The 13,210-nt window shown below is 40.6% G+C and overlaps 1 protein-coding gene across 4 annotated transcripts in view; it reads right to left on the bottom strand.

Moving 5' to 3' along the window:
* LHFPL2 (LHFPL tetraspan subfamily member 2) overlaps window positions 1–13,210 on the bottom strand; it is a 117,859-nt gene that overhangs the window by 56,710 nt on the left and 47,939 nt on the right. The gene's annotated exons all lie outside the window — the stretch shown is intronic.

Genomic DNA, 13,210 nt, shown 5'->3' with positions numbered 1-13,210 from the left:
AGGACTACAAAGATCATCATAGGATCATAGAACATCCTGAGTTGGAAAGAACCCACAAGTAGAGTCCACCTCCTGGCTCTGCACAGGATAACCCCCAAAATCACTCCATATGCCTGAGAGCATTGTTCAAACACTTCTTGAACTCTGTCAGGCTTGGTGCTGTGACCACTTCTCTGGGGAGCCTGTTCCACTGCCCAACCAACCTTGGAGCGAAGAACCTTTTCCTGATATCCAGGAAGCACAGCTTCATGCCCTTTTCTTATGTCATATCAATGATAAGCAGAGAAAAGAGATCAACACTTGCCCATTTCAGCTTGTGAGGAAGCTATAGACTGCAGGGTTATGATTAGGGGTTCGGAGTATTTCTCTTCTGAGGAAAGGCTGAGAGAGAAACTACCCACCGCAGGACAAGATCAGGTTTGCTACCATCCTCAGGAACTGAAAGTGCACAAGTCCATGGGACCTAATGGTGCACAAGTCCATGGGACCTGATGAGATGCATTCTGAGAAAACAGGCCACTATCCACCATATTTGAGAAGTTGCAGCAGTGCGGTGAAGTTCTCATTGACTGGAAAAGGGGAATTATAACTTCCATTTTTAGAAAAGGGAAAAAGAATAAGACTACAGGTCAGTCATTCTCACCTCTGTGCCCACCAAGACCATGGAGTGGATCTTCCTGGAAACTACGCTAAGGCACATGGAAAATAAGGAGGTGATTGGTGACAGCCAACACGGCTTCATGAAGGGCAAATTATGTCTGATGAATCTGGTGGCCTCCTATGATGAGATTACAGTGCTGTAGGTAAGGGAAGAGCAACCGATGTCACGTACTTGGACTTTGTGCAAAGTATTTGATGCTGTCCTGCAGAACATCCTTGTCTCTAGATTGGAGAGACAGGGATTTGACAGATAGACCACTCAGTGGATAAGGAATTGGCTGGATGGTTGCAGTCAAAGAGTTGCAGTCAATGGCTCATGTCCAAGTGGAGACCAGTGCTGGTGGTGTTCCTCAGATGTTGGTGTTGGGACCACAACTATCTAACATCTTTGCCAGGCACATGGGCAGTGGGATTGAGCACACCCTCAGCAAGTTTGGTGATGACACCAGGCTGCGTGGTGTGGTCAAGACACCAGAGGGAAGGGATGCTATCCAGAGGTAACTTGACAGGCTTGAGAGGTGGGCCTGTGCAAACCTCACCAAGCTCAACAAGGCCAAGTTTTAGGTCTTGTACATGGAACAGAGCAATCCCAAGCACAAGTATAGTCTGGGTGGAGAGTGGATTGAGGGAAGTCCTGAGGAGAATGAACTGGGGCTGTTGGTGGGCTTTATATGACCCGGCACTTGAAGCCCAGAAAGCCAATCATATCCTGGACTGCATCCAAAGCAGCGTGGCCAGGAGAAGAGGGAAGTTACACTCTTTATCTACTCTGTTCTTGTGAAGCCCAACCTGCAATGCTGTATCCAGCTCTGGTGCCCCCAGCACTAGTTCTGCTGAACTGAGTCCAGAGGAGGGCTGGAGCACACTGACTGTGAGGACAGGCTGAGTGAGTTGGAGTTCTTCAGCCTGGAGAAGAGAAGACTCCAGGGTGTTTCCTATAGGCCACCTGATCAGGAGGAAGAAGAAGATGAAGCCTTCTACAGACAGCTGGGAGTACCCTCAATGTCACAGACTCTGGTTCTTGTGGGGTACTTTAATTACCCTGACATCTGCTGGAGAAGCATCACAGTAAAGCACAAAACAATTCAGGAGATTCCTGGAAAACACTGATGGCAAGTGCCTGTCACAGGTAGTGGGGGATCCCACAAGGAATGGTGTGCTGCTCAACCTCATACTAACAAGTAAGGAAGGCTTTGTTGCAGGTGTGAAGGCTGGGGGCAGCCTTGGCCGCAGTGACCATGAGATTGTGAAGTTCAGTATATCTGGTGAGGAGGAAGCAGGGTAGCAAGTAAGATTGCAACCATGGATTTTGGGAATCTTATTGGAAGAATCCCATGGGAACAGGCTTTGCAGGAAATAGGGGTCAAAGACAGTTGATCTTCCTCCAGGCTCAAGAATGAAGCATCCTGATGAGCAAGAAATTGGGCAAATGGGGCTAGAGACCTGCATGGATAAACAAGGAACGCCTGTCATTCCTCAAGCATAAGCAGGAAATATACAGAAGATGGAAGCAGGATCCGGCCATTCGTAAAGAATATAGAGAGGCTGTCAGAGTAATAGAAATGACACAAGGAAAGCCAAGGCCCACCTGGAATTAAATCTGGCCAAGGATGTCAAAGACAACACGAAGGGCTTCTTCAAATATATCAATAAAAAAAGAAAAATAAGAATAATGTGGTCCTGTTACTAAATGGAGGGAGGGACCCTGGTAACAGAGAATGAAGAGAAGCCAGATTTACTGAAGGTCTTCTTAGCTTCAGTCTTCACTGACAAGACCAGCCCCTCAGAATTCTCTGACCCAGGAGACCAGGGTAAAGCAATATTGGAGTAAAGGCTTTCCCTTGGTCAAGGAAGATAGAGTTAGGGACCACCTAGGCAAACTTGACATCCACAAGTCCACAGTTCCTGACAGGATGCATCCACGAGTGCTGAGCGAGCTGGCAGACACAGCTGCTAGGCTGCTCACAATGGAAGAAAGCAAATGTCAACCTAGTGCCCAACAAGGGAAAGAATGAGGACCCAGGGAACTACCAGACAGTCAGCCTCCTGGAAGGGTGATGGAGCACCTCATTCAGAAGGCTATCTCTGTTCTCATGGGTGATCAGGAATATTCACTCAGTTAAATCCTCCTTGACCAACCTGATTGCCATCTTTAATGAAACCACCACCTGGATGGATGAGGCGAGAGCAGTGGATATTGTCTACTTCGACTTCAGTAGATACACTCAGACAAACTCAGGGCTGTGGGCTGGATGAGTGGACAGTGAGGTGGGTCGAGAAATGGCTGAACAACAGATCCCAGAAGGTCAAATTCAGTGGCACAGGGTCTGGTTGCAGGCCTGTCCCTAGTGGTGTCTCCCAAGGTTCAATGCTTAACCATTTGACTTGTTCATCCATGACTTGGATGAAGGGGCAGATGCCTGCTCAGCAAATTCACCGATGATACAAACTGGGAGGAGTGGCCAATACCCCTGAGTGCTGGATAGGCTGAGGGAGCTGGGCCTGTTCAGCCTTAAGAAGAGATGACTGAGAGGGGACCCCATCAATGTATACAAGTATCTGAAGGGGAAGTGCCAAGTGGATGGACCAGGCTCTTTTCAGTGGTGCCAAGCAGTAGAACCAGAGGCAATGGGCAGAAAGTGACACACAGGAAATTCCACCCGAACATCAGGAAGAACTTCTTTACTCTGTGGCTGGCTGAGCACTAAAACAGATTGCCCAGAGGGGTTGTGGAGTCTCTCTCACTGGAGATATTTAAGAACTGCCTGGACACAGTCTTGTGCCATGTGCTCTAGGATGTCCCTGCTTGAGCAGGGAGGTTGGACCACAGGACCCACTGTGGCTGGTTCTTTCCAACATGACCCATTCTGCGATCACCTAGCAGCCTTCCAGTACCTGAAGAGGGCCTAAAAGAAAGCAAGAGAATGACTTTTTACAAGAGCATGTAGTGATAGAACAGGGGGTGGTGGCTTTAGACTGAAAGAGGGCAGGTTTAGATTAGATGTAAGGAAGAAATTCACTGTGAGGGTGGTGAGGCACTGAAACAGGTTGCCCAGAGAAGTTGTGAATGCCTCATCCCTGAAGTTTCCAAGGCGAAGTTGGATGGGGCTTTGAGAAACCTTGCCTTGTAGAAGATGTCCCTGCCCATAACAGGAAGCTGGAAGATCCCTTTCTTTGAGATCCCTTCCAACCCAAACCATTCTCTCATTCTGTGATCTTGTGATTCTACGAAGCAGTAACACATAAACTAAGCACGCAGAAAATCAAATCTTTCTCTTCCTCTATTTTACTAATAAAGTATTCCAAGATCTGAAAATACATTTAGGATTACTTGTATATTCTGTGGCAATTTAAAATAACACTTTAAAATCAGGTATGGCTTAGGAAGAACTCCAGAAGTTCTAAGCCACTGCAGTAAAAACCTGAACTATACAGCATGGTCATCACAAAAATGTACCTCTAAACTACTGCCACGTAATTTCATGGAATTAAGCAAGGACAAACACTGATTCCTGTACCTGAGATGGACGAATCCCTTAGACAGACTGGGCACCAGCTACACAGAAACAGAGGTAGTGGTCTGGGCAGAAAGTGGTCTAACATGAGCCAACTGTTAGCCTTGGCAACAAGGAAGGCCAAGAACATCCTGGGATATGTTTCCAGGCTAAGATCCCACTAATAAGCTATTATTTACCTTCAGCCAGCACTTCAGAAATACACATCTTGAACAGGTAATCCAGTTTTGAATCCCCACTACCAAAAAGTAACAAATTAAGGTGATAAAAGGTTAGGTTGATTCAGCAATACTGAAATACAGAACTGCACACAGTAATAGCAAATCCTGCATTTTTATACATTCATCAGGACAAGATATATGAAGAACCTCCCCTTACATAAAAGAACAAAGTGAGTCAGAAGGTCAGTTCACTTGTACAAAGAGAGATAATTCGGCCTCGATGAAGATGGTTTAACAACAGAAAAGCTGGTGCAGAACTTTCAACAAAGTGCGCTTCTTAGGACAAAGGAAAGTGTACTAGGAGCACTGCAAAGTCAAGCACAGCTTAAAATGACCTCTGAATTCCTGGCACACAGACTATTCCTTGAGCGGAAAAAAAAGGAAACAGCACCAAAAACCCCCAACTGACTGGACCAAGTAGCTGTAATTACTTCAGCTTTTCTGTCTCAAAAACAGTTAGCATGGCAATGAAAATACAGCAGTGTTAGCAGAGGAAGAGACTATTTTCAAGAATGAAAAAGACCAAATTGTTTTCTTTAAACTCAAGTAACAAAAAACGCAGGATCATTTTAAAGTACATGTAAACAAACCTAATTGTCTGAATAGTCCATTAGGCGGTACTTTTAAGGAAAATTTCCTTGCTTGGAGTCTGAGCTCCCTAAACAAGAGTAGTACAGGCAGGATAAGACAGGATCAGCCCACAGAGGAAGGTCTAGGAAAGCCTCTCTCTCACAGAGCCATCCACGTGCCAAAGGCACAGCAGTTGTCTTCCTCACATGCACACAAAAACTAAAAAAACCCTAAAACTTTGAAAAAAGAGGAAAATAAGTATTATATTTAAAAAGTCTCCTTTTTGTCACCATATTTGTGACAAAGCTAACAAGAAGAAAGTCCCCACACCTTCCACTACCCTGTCACCACACAGGCAGTGTACCTCCCTTACACTGCAGAAGGTCAAATCCTCCTAAACAAATCAGAATGGGAAAAACACATGTATGGTCTCATTCCTTCTCTAAGGAGCTCTTACAAATTTTGCAATAGCTCAGACAGATTTCTATAACAGCTGGCAAAAATACATGAAATCTGTTTCTTCCTTTCTACTCAGCTAACTGTAAGTTTGGTTGCATCAGCCCCACCCCTCCAAAAAAGGTGGAAACACTACTTCTTCATCCTTCATCTTTCTGACTTGCAAGGGATAATTATCTCAGCACAACTAAGGGAGAAGGAGTCTCTGTAACAAGCAGAGCCTTTGATTTAAAGTTTTCTTATTTACAGTCAACAGGAGAATCAAACAGACTGGACACTGCTAAGAGAACACAATAGGTTTGGTAACATTCCCATGTCACATACCCTGTCTTTGTACACAATAGGAAGTGGGTATACTTAGGCTCCCCAGCACAAATACAATAAAAAAGAATGCAGATATATCTGCTGTATCTTAAAACATCCTTTTCAAGTAGCTTTTTCTTCAGATATACTACTGTGCGATACTTCCATGTATTATATAACAGCAAGTACTGAAATCAAAGAAATATTTACTTACTTCAAGAAGGTTTGTATGACCAATTATGTCACTATGAATAGAAATAGTGCATTCAATGGGTTCTTTGTCTTTTGCTATCAATGCAGAACAACATTAAATGAAAAAAGAAATTAGTATTTCATAGGCGTCATTAAGGCTAACTTCAGAAATAACAGCAAAACAAGAAGGGGAAAGTACTTTCTTTAGGAGTATATTGATAGCAGGTTAAAAAAGCCCCTCACAAATAAAATCACCCTCTTAAATTAATTACAATTCTTAAACATCATAGGAAGCTAACAACTCAATATATACAACAGATATTTTTAACATTTCTTCTCAGGCTCATTATTTATATGTTTCACACAAACATATAAAAGAAAAAATTCCATTTTTCTTTTTGTACTATCTACCTATTTGTTCAGTCTAGAAGATCATGCTACATATCTATTTGTATGTAATTTGAAGCAAATTCAAGAGAGTCATATAGAACAACTTAATTTACAAGCTATTTCAGTGAGAACAGAATAAAAAAAATTGTTATACTACAAAAATATTTCCCCCAAATGCACCTGTCCTGAAGTTTACACTTAATAAAAGCCAGATGTACTTCTAAGACACTGATCCCTGCTCTTAATGACAGTTTTCCCACTGCACGACCTCAACTACGAAAGCAGCACAGCATAGTTTTATACATCATTAAAATGTTTAAACCAAATAATAATTTTCTTAATTCTAGCAATTCTCACAAAAGTAAGCAGAATAAATACAGAAGCATTAAGAGACCTGCACTGCAAATGAAAGAGCCCTCTTAGGCTGTTAACTAATACAATAACACCTGTGTGGTAAATGAATCAAATTACATTTCTTAAACAAGCCAGTCATTACCCACTAAAGCAAAAGTATGCAAATTTAGTTTTAGTAAAGTTATTCTCTAAAATTTACTTTAGCTTCTAAGGTTTGTTTTAGCTAAGCATAAATCTTTATTTGAAATTAATAATATAGAACATCAGCCATGAACCTAATCTCACATTCACTGAAATCAGTGGGAGCTCTTATCTTTAGCATTATCCACGAGGATAAAAGGACATAAATTGTTTACTTTAAAGGCAGTGTAAAAGCACTTAACAAGTTCACTTTACAACATGCTTCTTAAGTCACATCTCTGTGTCACAGGGACTACAAAGCAAAATGGCAAGTCCCCCTTCCGCAGCTGCACCATGAGTTACACCACAGCCAGTGCTTCAGTCTTGCTCCGTGCAGCCCTCTGCCAACTCAAGGCAGCCCAAGCTTTGCAGCAGTATCTCTACTATGTACATCTACAGACACTAAAATTCCCTGGCTCCATTTTGGCCATAAAGCTGCTCCAAGTGGCCACCACAGAGAAGAACTAGACAAGAAGTGATTCAGAAAGCAGCTTCGCCCTGGGGCCAGCACCTCTCAGCAACCCGTTGCCTGCGCACAGATGATGAGAGGAACAGGTCCCATGGGCAGCCCAGTGACCATTGGACACAGGCAGGCTCCAGGTCAACACCACAGCAGAAGGGGACTGGAACAGGCACACTGGCATCACAGCTCCAGCATGGACTGATGGCACCAGGCTGGGCTGAAACAGACTTCTGGGCCCCCAGGTAAGAGCATGGGAAGGACCCAGAGAGGCTGAGGCCCATGAGTGCCCTGGAGCCCTGACATGGGGTTGCTAATCAAATGCTCTAACCAGTGGCATGCTCCTCAGCAATGAGCTAGAATCACTTGGCAAGCTCAGGCTATTCTTCTTAAATGTCAGCTGGCTTAATAAATAACAACTTTTGATGAGTATTATTAGCATTTGAATTATTGCTCCCAGGTTACCACATACCGGCCTGCAAAATCCGAAGTTTACAAACAAAGCTGTCTTCTGGCAGAAGTGGGAGAGAATGTCTCCAAGGGAGGCAACTCAGTTATCTTTTCCTGAAGGTCTAGAGATGGCAACTGTAGAGTTCTGTTACGTCATAAACAATTAATAATTTTTTTTATTTAATCAGTACATCTTGAGGCTGTTGCTGAAAGCTGCAGAGCTATCCCATTATGGTACACTGGAGAAAAAAGACTTCTTCTATCTTACCCACCCACACATGCTCTTTAAACCAACAGCTGCAGAGTTTGTTTGGTTTTCAGTCTCACACCTCCTTCTCCGGCCAAAGTTGTAGTCAGAGTACATCATGGTGATGTGACTATTACAAATCAATGAAACAATCCTTAAAATGTCCAAATTGCCTGATAACATTCCTGCATTTTCCAGTAATGCTGCATTATGAATGGAATTAGGACTGAATTAGGAACCTGTTCGCTTTGTGGTTTCACTCTAAATAAAAACAACAACAAAAAATTGCTTAAGCACAATCTTTCTCTCCCTCCCAAATAAACACAGGCCTGCCATAACACTTGAACTTTCTTTACATTTGAGACAAGATATCTAACAAAGCAACCAACCAAAGAATGAGGGCCCAACTTACTAAGACACCAACAAGCTGTTAAAGTCCTCAAAATAGAAATTCAAACTTCTCTATGGTGTCAGGAAAAAAAAATTGTTTACTCTATGCATATATTCTACATTGAACTAACTTCCATGACTTCTTCACAGCTTTCATCTACATTGAAGCAATAAAAATAGACACATAAACAGTAGTTTATCAAATTAAAGCACCCAGAGGTACAACCTGTGACCTTCTACCACTGAAAAACTGCTTTCTAATCCTGAAAGATTTCAGCGTTTCATGCAATGATTTTGCTAAATGACAAAATCTTGAGCTTAAGCCATTCACTTTGACCTCAAAGCAAACTTCTTTCTGCCAATATTATCTGGACATTATCCGCCTAACAGGCCTATCATGCACTCAAGACCTTAATCCAATGCTAAAAATATTACATAGAGCACATTAAATGGTATTCAGCTCTTCTACAGCTCATGTTTCCAAACCCTTCCTCAGTCTTGTAAAAAAACAAAACCCAAAATCCAAAACCCAAACCCAGTGTAAGAAAAACTAAATAAAGATGAGACTAAGCAACATTACATGTGCCTTTGTTAAGCATTTCAGTAAAATCACATTACAGAAATGAAAATCCTTACTCAAGTCCCATCTGCCGAGTTTTCCAGCTCTGGAGAACACCCTGCAGTCTCTGCAGGCCTCCGAAAGTCCTAAGCCATCTCCATCCAGCACGCTTTTCCAGCTGGAGCTTACAAACCCACAGAGGCACTCCTGTGATGCTAACCCAATGAAGAGGAAATGAGCTAGCCACTCTTTGGTGGGAGTTAAAGAGCATATCTAATCTGCAGATGGAAGAATTAACTAGCCCTGGGGTTGGTGGGAATTGAACAGCAACTAAAAAATACATTAATTGTGGTTTTGTATACCACAGTGATGCTTTTCTATGCCTTCTAAATTTTTGTCATTTTAAGCTTTTTCTAAAGCAAATTTATTTAGACACTGCTAGAGAAACAATCTTTTCAGAAATGTTCTGGCAATACAAGAAACAGAAAATCCAGGTTTAGTTTTTCCTGAAGTCAATAATGTCTTCTTCAAAGACTGTCACAAGTATGCATTTTGTAAGAAGTTCTAAATATCTTTTAATCTCCTCTAAATATTTTTAAAATTATTATTTAGCATCCATTTCTGAGTAAAATTGAGATATCTTGACCATCTGAAAGAGCAGGATTGTGACAACAACCATTCAAGAAATAGAGCAGAGGTAAGAAAGCTTTCTAGTTTTTTGTCAGAGGCTGATGACACGATGAAACAAATTCACAAAATTAATGAATTAATGAAACATAATATGGGGAAAAACCACACAAGCATAACAAGGGAACAAACTCCCTTACAAAGGCCCTCTCATCCAGAGATCTTTTAAAAAGCGTATTAGCATACCTCCCACTCACCTCTCAGAAAAAACATATTAAACAGTTTGAAGCTGCCCAAACCCCTCTGTTAAAACCAAGACATGCAATCTAAATCTATTTAAAATATTCTCAAAGTATTACTCATCAAAAATGCAGTTTCTCATTTGAGTTCTACTGGCACCATACAGACCTACTATCTGTATCCCATGCTTTTGATTATTAAAGGCAGAAGACAACTATATTTATTAAGTCTTGATAATGCACACAATGTCTACATCAACCACATTCACAAAGTCATGTTTAAAGAACATTAAATACTTAGCCATTTATGTCATTCTAGACAAAGACTAAAAAACAAGATATGGGGGTATAAAGATATTTATTTTGAATGTTATCTCTTTTTTTTCTGCAAAGCATATAAACAAAATAATATCCATTAAAAAAATTATTTTGAAAGAAAACATGAAAACTTAAGGTCAAGCAGACCTCCCCAAAAACAAAGAAAACGAAGAAACTGGTCACTTCACAGAGCACAAGCAAAACAGCCCCAGGAAATCCATATGAAAGATTTGTTTAAAAATACATAAACTCTGCTATAACCTTCACAAATCTCTCCAAAAGTCAAGCTAAGAGACAACATGTCCCTGGAAAATAACAAACATTTCTGAAAGTTCCTTCTGTTCTCTCCGTCTCTCAAAACACTGTGTTTTGCTATCTTAGTAGGAATTAACATTTTAATTAGCTTTGGCCATTTGCTTACTACCAGAATAAACATAATGATGAAGGTGAAGGCGAGAAGTTAAGGAACAGCCAATGAGGCAGTTAGATGGAAAACTCTGTGGGAGGCAGGAAAATGCATCATTACTAATCTCCTCATGCCCCATTTCAAGTTTTGGGGGCCACTCTTATTTTCAAGCCAAAAACCACACACAGCTGAGTTTAGCCTTTTTAACCTTTCAATATAATATAAGGCTAAACATCTAAGGGAGTTTAAAAACTTTCAAGAAACTACTATAAACCCTGGAATATGATATAATCTTGTCTGCTTAATCAAGTTCATCAGACTTAAGAAGCAATAAATTTGATAGATTCTCTCTTCACACACCCACTGCCTTTTATATTTTGAAGATTCAGGAAGACAAATTATTTCCAGGCTACATGGGATCAAGTAACTGAAAATAATCACATATGTGTAATCTAGACATTTTAACAACATTTTCAATTTGACAGCAGCAGAAAATGCAGATTCTGTTGAGTAGGTATTATTTTTCTAGACCTATACATACCTCAGAGAGGGCAATCACACAAGGAGCAAGTATCAATATCTCTTTTTCCATGAGCTTTCTTATCAAGTTGGAAAAAATATTTCCAAGAACAAGAATCCAACAATTCCTTAGGTCTCAGTGACCATCTAATGCACTGATCCATAATAATAACTCTCTAAAGTTGAAGTTCCAAGTTCCAGAGTCCCCAAGTAGTAACCCTTTCTCCCCCAAAACTAGCTTTCTGAAGTAGTTGTATTTGAGCTGTCTTTGAAGTGATTTTTCCAATGAAGGCTGAGATTTAGAACACAACATGAGTAGGTTTTCTGACATAATTGCTTTCTTATGGTTTTCCAGGGATTGAACATTGACTTTAAATCTCCTAGAGGCAAAGCTGACTGGTTTAAGTAATTGTTTCTGAAAGCATACAAATGATATGCAGCTACTTCTCAATATCCTTTACAGCATCAAAAGAGCTCTCAAATAAATGAAAATTACACATATATATGCAATCTCTCTTTCATATTCATCCACATAATATAGTCCAGCTCCATTCAGGTGGTCCCCTAAGGTTTTGGCTCTCTAGAAAGAGTTAAATACCTGAAACAGACTCTTGTCTTGTTCATGTATTAGTACCATTTTCAAAGGACTGTTCAGAGAATGAAGACTAAGAACAATGCAAATTCTCCACTCCATGCTCAACTAACAAAGCATCCAATCAGTTCCCACTGAGCTCCAGTTAATTTCGTGTCCACATGTAAGTGATTAACAGTACATTGTTTGAAACTTAATTCCACATCTGTTCTTCTGTGGGACTTGGAAAACAGATGAAGTTTTCTGACAATTGTTTGCAGAGTAGATAATCGTAAGCATGTGTAATAGTATCCCAAAGTGCAAAACACCATGAGTCTAAGAAGCTTTTTTTTTCTGAATGTTTTTGTTGCTTTTCTAACTAAGATAAAAAAATAAGATGCTCTCAGATGAAAATGATTAATACATGCTTAAGAAGTCATCCTCTTTAACTAAAAAGGCAAAGCAAAATCCAGACTTTCTTCCTAAAGGTCATCATTTCACATCCCAGTATTTTACCCAGACACCAAAAATTGATATTTTGGCCTACCAGGTAACTTTTAAAAGTCATGCAGAAGTGGCAAATTCCTGCAGAACTACAGCACACAAAATACGTTGTTGTGTCATGGAGCACTGTATTAGTGAGAGAATGTTCCAGGCTATAACAGTGTGGCAGTCAGCATCTCTTGAACAGATCATAGATTTTGATCTCTAGATTTCTTTTGATCTCTAGAAAATGCAGATAAGCACATAAAGGAAGACTAGATAGCAACTGTTCACTATATTTGCCAGCATTAAAGCATACTGGGAAATGTTAGGCTCAAGAAAGCACTTTTTCTATGCAAGAAGCAGTTATACTGAAGAAATCTGCCACAGTTTGCTCTGGATGCTTAATTCCCCATTTGCTAGAGAAATAACAGAACAAATTACAGAAGAAACAATTCCCTGATTAGCCATTAAACGTAACAAGTGCTTCCTCCAGTAAGTCCTCAAGATGAAGAGCAGTAGAAACTATGAAAACATCAGTTCAAATTTGCTCTGTTATTTAGGCCACCTGCTCTTATCAGATACTTCTAACTATTTTATTTATGGTCTTACGTTATCACCTTGGACCTTCATCTGACCTCCACATATAACAAGCTCAAGAGTTACACTGATTGAGAAAAATTCACAGGGAAGGCCCAGGGTAGATGAAAGACACTATTAAAAAAAAAAAAAAACAAAACTGGGATTAAAGTAAACCACCAAGATTAGCTCAATTGGTTAGAGCACAGTGCTAACATGAAGGTTGTGCATTTGATGCCCTTATGGGCCATTCACTTAAGAGCTGGACTTGATGATCCTTGTGGGTCCCTTGCAACTCAGAATATTCTGTGATTTTGTGAACTATTACTTAGCTATGTATGAGAATGCCTCAAAGAAGGGACAAAATTTCAGTTCAGCCACACCAAACTGATTAGTCAGTCAAAGAAACCAGATACTGCTGCCAAGTGCTACCATGGTACTGTGAACTTCCAAATACTTGGTGTTTTCTTAAATTGGCACATGTCTGAGATATGGAATTACCTCACATTGCAAAAGGTGTC

This window comes from Aphelocoma coerulescens, assembly GCF_041296385.1.
Source record: "Aphelocoma coerulescens isolate FSJ_1873_10779 chromosome Z unlocalized genomic scaffold, UR_Acoe_1.0 ChrZ, whole genome shotgun sequence".
NCBI classification, from domain to species: Eukaryota; Metazoa; Chordata; class Aves; order Passeriformes; family Corvidae; genus Aphelocoma; species Aphelocoma coerulescens.
This window is presented reverse-complemented; position numbering and strand designations above follow the sequence as displayed.